We start from the raw sequence: 7,500 nt of genomic DNA, 5'->3' as shown, positions 1-7,500 counted from the left end.
AGAGCGTTCAGGTTCATGTAGCGCCGCCTGCGCAAACGCACACAACACCGAGATTATACGATATCCACTGAGTCTGTACCTCTGAAAGTGCAGGAGCAGCTCTCATGATGCTCAGTTGTTGTGGGTGGTTGCCAGGGGGTTGCTATGCAGTTGCCACGGTATTGCAATATTGGCATTGATGGTTCCATGGAACATTTTCGATTGTACAAAAAGTGATTTGTAGTGGAAAAAAAAGGTTCTTTCGATATATTAAATATATATATATATTAAGAACTGATCACTAAAAGGTTCTTCTATCCACTGTGAAATTTGGTCCATACTACTTTTACTTTTTTGTTTTTCATGTACCGGTAATGCACTTTTTTTGGCCAAAATTTATTTCAGATAAAAAACTAAACAGCACAGCTTAGGGAAATAAATATGGAAGCCCTGAACCGCAACGTCAAAAAAATAAAAAAATCTGTAAAATAAATAAAATAAAATAAAATTTCGACATTAAAGTCGAAATATTTTGAGAATAAAGTCGAAATATTTTGAGAATAAAGCCAAAATATTTCGAGATTAAAGCCGAAACATTACGAGATTAATGATAGTGTTTGGTTCAATGTATATTCAAACTAATGAATTCTTAAATTTGAAATCAGTATGATTAACTTTATGCCTTTTACAAAGTGTTTTTGTAAAAGTGTTTAAGTGTTTAACTTCTCCATTGCACAAAAAGTTATTTATTTTTACACCCATAAAAATAAAGGCTCTTTATTGGCATCAGTGGTTCCATGAAGAACCTTTTAACATCCATAGACACTTTTTATTACACAAAAGGTTCTTTATAGTGGAAATAAAGGTTCTTTAGATTTAGTTCGTCAAATCAAGAAAAAATGGTTTTAAGAACTGATTTTTTTTAATAAATTTTAGTGCTGGGCAACGATTAATCGTGATTAATCGCATCCAAAATAAAAGTTTGTGTTTACATAACGTGTGTGTGTGTGTATAAACATTTTGTATATAAATACACAGTACACACATATATGGTATTGTTATTTAAACACAAACTTTTATTTTGGATCACAATTAATCATTGCACAACATTCATTTTGAATGAAAAAAAATATAAATAAAATCTTTAATGTTATCTTTAAAAAATTAAGACATATTTTTGTGTCTCTTTTATGTCGTTATTTTGGGAGATTTTGCGCACAAAAAGTATTCTTGTCACTTCATAACATTAAGGTTGAGCTACTGTAGTAACATGGACTATTTTATTCATGTTTTTACGAACTTTGGGCCTTGAAAGTTGCAATGACGTTGCTGTCAATGGAGGGACAGAACCAAAAGTGTAATCAAACCTGTGATTAAAGGCTTAGTTCACCCAAAAATGGTAATTCTGTCATTAAGTACTCACCCTTATGTCGTTCCAAACCCGTTCATCTTCAGAACACAAATGAAGATATTTTTGAGGAAATCTGAGAGCTGGATTTCATCAAAAATATCTTAATTTGTGTGAAGATGAACGGGTTTGAACGACATAAGGGTGAGTTAATGACAGAATTACCATTTTTGGGTGAACTAAGCCTTTAATCACAGGTTTCGGGTTCGATTGATCGTCAAGTTGTGGTTGGACTCAACGAGGTGCTTCTTGGCGAATGATAAACAGCGTTTGTGTTCTCCTGATTGTGGCAGCAGGCGCTGGGGTGCGAGGAGCCTGCAGTTCTCTGGACGATCTTTCGTGATGGTCTGGATGATTCTGGGCCGAGCCTCTGGGAAACCTTGGCAGGCCCGCCGCTCCTGGGGAGCTTCACCACCGATCCAAGAGCTCTTCGTTCTCGACATCACGACTCTCGCCGTTGGTCTGTGCACATCCAGAGTCTTGGAAACGTCTGTGTAACCTTTTCCTGACTGACAGACTAACTGTACAAGTGTTTCTTCTTCAGTCGTTCGTCAGAACTCCTGTTTGATCGGGTGAATCGGGCTGGTTAAATCTTCGTGAGAGTCATTTTTAGATGTTTATACTATAGAAGAAATGACCAAAGAACCAGTTAACAGTTCTCAAAAGTTGGCGTGACAAAGATTTTTAATGATCTAAAGGACATTTCTCCACTATAAAGACCCCTGTGTGCAATAAAAAGTTAAATGTTCTACATGGAACCATTAAAGAACCTTTATTTTGAAGGATGTAAAGAACTTTTTGTGCAATGGAAGAGTTTAACACTTTAAAATAAAGCTTCCACAACAGGGCTTTCACAGTGATGTCATAGATTGGAGAACCATTTTTTATATAATACACACACATGCATATGTATTTAAGGAAAAAAAAATTATTTATACAGGTGAAACTGGAAAAATGAGAATATGGTGCAAAAGTTAATCAGTAATTCAACTTAAAAGGTGAAACTAATATATTATATAGACTCATTACATGCAAAGTGAGATATTTCAAGCCTTTATTTGTTATAATTTTGATGATTACGGCTTACAGATTATGAAAAGCTTTTCATAATATTCTAAATTTGAATTTGGGGATTTCATAATCATCAAAATGATATAATATATTAGTTACACCTTTTAAGTTGAATTACTGAAATAAATGAACTTTTGCACCATATTCTCATTTTTCCAGCTTCACCTGTATGATGCGCACACAGAGATCGTGATTGGCTCACAGGTTGTTTGGGGTTCACAGAGAGATCGTGATTGGCTCACAGGTTGTTTGGGGTTCACAGAGAGATCGTGATTGGCTCACAGGTTGTTTGGGGTTCACAGAGAGATCGTGATTGGCTCACAGGTTGTTTGGGGTTCACAGAGAGATCGTGATTGGCTCACAGGTTGTTTGGGGTTCACAGAGAGATCGTGATTGGCTCACAGGTTGTTTGGGGTTCACAGAGAGATCGTGATTGGCTCACAGGTTGTTTGGGGTTCACAGAGAGATCGTGATTGGCTCACAGGTTGTTTGGGGTTCACAGAGAGATCGTGATTGGCTCACAGGTTGTTTGGGGTTCACAGAGAGATCGTGATTGGCTCACAGGTTGTTTGGGGTTCACAGAGAGATCGTGATTGGCTCACAGGTTGTTTGGGGTTCACAGAGAGATCGTGATTGGCTCACAGGTTGTTTGGGGTTCACAGAGAGATCGTGATTGGCTCACAGGTTGTTTGGGGTTCACAGAGAGATCGTGATTGGCTCACAGGTTGTTTGGGGTTCACAGAGAGATCGTGATTGGCTCACAGGTTGTTTGGGGTTCACAGAGAGATCGTGATTGGCTCACAGGTTGTTTGGGGTTCACAGAGAGATCGTGATTGGCTCACAGGTTGTTTGGGGTTCATAGAGAGATCGTGATTGGCTCACAGGTTGTTTGGGGTTCACAGAGAGATCGTGATTGGCTCACAGGTTGTTTGGGGTTCACAGAGAGATCGTGATTGGCTCACAGGTTGTTTGGGGTTCACAGAGAGATCGTGATTGGCTCACAGGTTGTTTGGGGTTCACAGAGAGATCGTGATTGGCTCACAGGTTGTTTGGGATTCACACAGAGAGATCGTGATTGGCTCACAGGTTGTTTGGGGTTCACACAGAGAGATCGTGATTGGCTCACAGGTTGTTTGGGGTTCACAGAGAGATCGTGATTGGCTCACAGGTTGTTTGGGGTTCACACAGAGAGATCGTGATTGGCTCACAGGTTGTTTGGGGTTCACAGAGAGATCGTGATTGGCTCACAGGTTGTTTGGGGTTCACAGAGAGATCGTGATTGGCTCACAGGTTGTTTGGGGTTCACAGAGAGATCGTGATTGGCTCACAGGTTGTTTGGGGTTCACAGAGAGATCGTGATTGGCTCACAGGTTGTTTGGGGTTCACAGAGAGATCGTGATTGGCTCACAGGTTGTTTGGGGTTCACAGAGAGATCGTGATTGGCTCACAGGTTGTTTGGGGTTCACAGAGAGATCGTGATTGGCTCACAGGTTGTTTGGGGTTCACAGAGAGATCGTGATTGGCTCACAGGTTGTTTGGGGTTCACAGAGAGATCGTGATTGGCTCACAGGTTGTTTGGGGTTCACAGAGAGATCGTGATTGGCTCACAGGTTGTTTGGGGTTCACAGAGAGATCGTGATTGGCTCACAGGTTGTTTGGGGTTCACAGAGAGATCGTGATTGGCTCACAGGTTGTTTGGGGTTCACAGAGAGATCGTGATTGGCTCACAGGTTGTTTGGGGTTCACAGAGAGATCGTGATTGGCTCACAGGTTGTTTGGGGTTCACAGAGAGATCGTGATTGGCTCACAGGTTGTTTGGGGTTCACAGAGAGATCGTGATTGGCTCACAGGTTGTTTGGGGTTCACAGAGAGATCGTGATTGGCTCACAGGTTCTTTGGGGTTCACAGAGAGATCGTGATTGGCTCACAGGTTGTTTGGGGTTCACAGAGAGATCGTGATTGGCTCACAGGTTGTTTGGGGTTCACAGAGAGATCGTGATTGGCTCACAGGTTGTTTGGGGTTCACAGAGAGATCGTGATTGGCTCACAGGTTGTTTGGGGTTCACAGAGAGATCGTGATTGGCTCACAGGTTGTTTGGGGTTCACAGAGAGATCGTGATTGGCTCACAGGTTGTTTGGGGTTCACAGAGAGATCGTGATTGGCTCACAGGTTGTTTGGGGTTCACAGAGAGATCGTGATTGGCTCACAGGTTGTTTGGGGTTCACAGAGAGATCGTGATTGGCTCACAGGTTGTTTGGGGTTCACAGAGAGATCGTGATTGGCTCACAGGTTGTTTGGGGTTCACAGAGAGATCGTGATTGGCTCACAGGTTGTTTGGGGTTCACAGAGAGATCGTGATTGGCTCACAGGTTGTTTGGGATTCACACAGAGAGATCGTGATTGGCTCACAGGTTGTTTGGGGTTCACACAGAGAGATCGTGATTGGCTCACAGGTTGTTTGGGGTTCACAGAGAGATCGTGATTGGCTCACAGGTTGTTTGGGGTTCACACAGAGAGATCGTGATTGGCTCACAGGTTGTTTGGGGTTCACAGAGAGATCGTGATTGGCTCACAGGTTGTTTGGGGTTCACAGAGAGATCGTGATTGGCTCACAGGTTGTTTGGGGTTCACAGAGAGATCGTGATTGGCTCACAGGTTGTTGGGTTCACGATCGTCCAGCGCTGCTGTTGTTTGGATGTGTCCGCACACTGAGGTTCATCTCTCTCCTGTGACACGCAGGGAAACACTGATGACCTGCCTTCACATTTTTCACCATTTACGGTTTGGAAAACTCTTGTGTTTTGGCCAGACGCGCGCGCACGCACACACACACACACGCACGCACACACACACACGTATGTGTGCAGACACACTCGTAATGTTTGTGCGAGTCTGTTCAGATGTGGCGCCGGACACACACACACTTGCTGTTACACACCCATAGGTTACACCAACCAAAACTCAATCCAATGTCTTTCTGAGATTTAATGACACAAACGTTCTGGTTCTACATATGAAATGCATTCATATTAATGTAGACAAACACAGCCTGATGATATTAATCTTTGCGCTTACAAGTGTTACAAGCATCTGACATCAGCAGGTGATGAAGCGTCACGTGATCCTCTGATGTCATCACTCGCTGACTCACTCGACTCGCCCATCTCACGTCAACCCAAGACACACAACGACCCCAGAAGAAGTCATCCAATCAGATCCGTCAGCAGCGCAGCGACAGATGTTCACAGCTGCAGAACCTTTCCTGACACACGCCCCTCAGTGGTAAAGATTAATGCCACAGTAAACACACACACACACACACACACAGCATTTTTCTCAGCGTGTGTCACTGTTGGCTCCGGGCGCATTTGGACACGCATCACATGATGTCGGAGTGACAGTAAGAAATCCAAGACACCTGATGATTCACACACAACACACACTCATAGAGAACTACAGTAGTGATCACACACACACACACACCACTAACATTACTTACTCAACACTGAAGAAATGTAAAAACCTTTAGGCCTACTTAAAGTTGCGCTGGTCTATGAGCTTCTCGAACACATGTGGGCGGGGCTTGATTGTGTCTGTGGGGAATTGATTGGATGCTGGTGGTTTGCTATTGGCTGATCTCATGTGAGTGACAGGTTGCCCCGCCCACATCATCAGAGAAGAGATAACACATAACACTAATGATGTGCACCCATAAATAGAATAAACACTGCAATATTCCATAAACAATAAGAGTTATCAATTTAGATCTCATGGCTTGAAAGAAAAGCTGTTTACACACAGCAGCAGCGAGTTCAGTGTGTGAGTGGACTGATGGACACACACACACAGTGTGTTTCTGAGCAGGTTTTGAGTGTGTTATGAAGGCGTTGCTCTCATAATCAGAAACATGAATTCCAAAAGCGTTACTGGCCTCAGGCAGTGCATGATGGGAAATAACGCCGCTTTCTCTGCATCTTTAATACAGTGGAATCTGGTCATCTTGAAATTACAGCTGAAATCAATGTGAAAACAACATATCATTGCAGTGTGTGTGTGTGTGTGAGAGAGAGAGAGAGAGAGAGAGAGAGAGAGAGAGAGAGAGTGAGAGAGAGAGAGAGAGAGAGTGTGTGTGTGTGTGTGTGTGTGAGAGAGAGAGAGTGTGTGTGTGTGTGTACTAAACGACCCGAAACGTTTTTCAATGACTGAACGTCCGGCGCTCAAAAACACTTTCTTCCTTATCTTGTTTTCCAGCACACACACACACACACACACACACACACACACACACACACACACACACACACACACACACACACACACACACACACACACACACATTCTTCAGTCAGGATTTACTGGAGAAGCAACACGACTGAAGATATTACGTCTGGTTTACAAAAAAGAGAGTTTGTGCTTTAAAACAAGAGCAAATATCTGACAATGGAGTCAGAAGAATAAACTTTAAAAAAAGTCTCCATTGGCAGATATTAGTTCTTGTTTTAGGCACAAAAATAATACATTTTTCATTAAATGTCCTGTTATCTTCAGTCGTGTTGCTTCTCCAGTAAATACATCTTGGATTAGGAATGTTTACATATTTGTGCTGGAAAACTGAATGTTTTGTGCAGTTTTTGTGAAGTACTCACTGAACCCGTTCATCGCTCCTCTGCGCTTCTCTCTCGACTCCGTCACGGTCAGGGCGGGCTAAACTGCTCGCTCTTTACTAGGTCCTCTGACTGAGAACACCCTAGCAACCACATAGCAATACCCCGGCAACCAGCCACAACATTATTTGACAGTTGCTATTGATATTTGCAGTATAACTTGATATTTCTCTGTTCTTCTGTCGACTCCAGCCGAGGCATTCTGGAAAGCCCCTCCGTGTGTGTGTGTGTGAGTGTGTGAGAGAGAGTGTGTGTGTGTGTGTGTGTGTGTGTGTGAGAGAGAGTGTGTGTGTGTGTGTGTGTGTGTGGCTTGGTTTATTATACATTGTGGGAACCGAATGTCCCCACAAGGATAGTAAAACCTGAGATCACCTCCA

This window comes from Phoxinus phoxinus, assembly GCF_949152265.1.
Source record: "Phoxinus phoxinus genome assembly, chromosome: 8".
Lineage (NCBI taxonomy): Eukaryota > Metazoa > Chordata > Actinopteri > Cypriniformes > Leuciscidae > Phoxinus > Phoxinus phoxinus.
The sequence above is the reverse complement of the archived record's forward strand: the minus strand, read 5'-3'. Positions refer to the sequence as shown.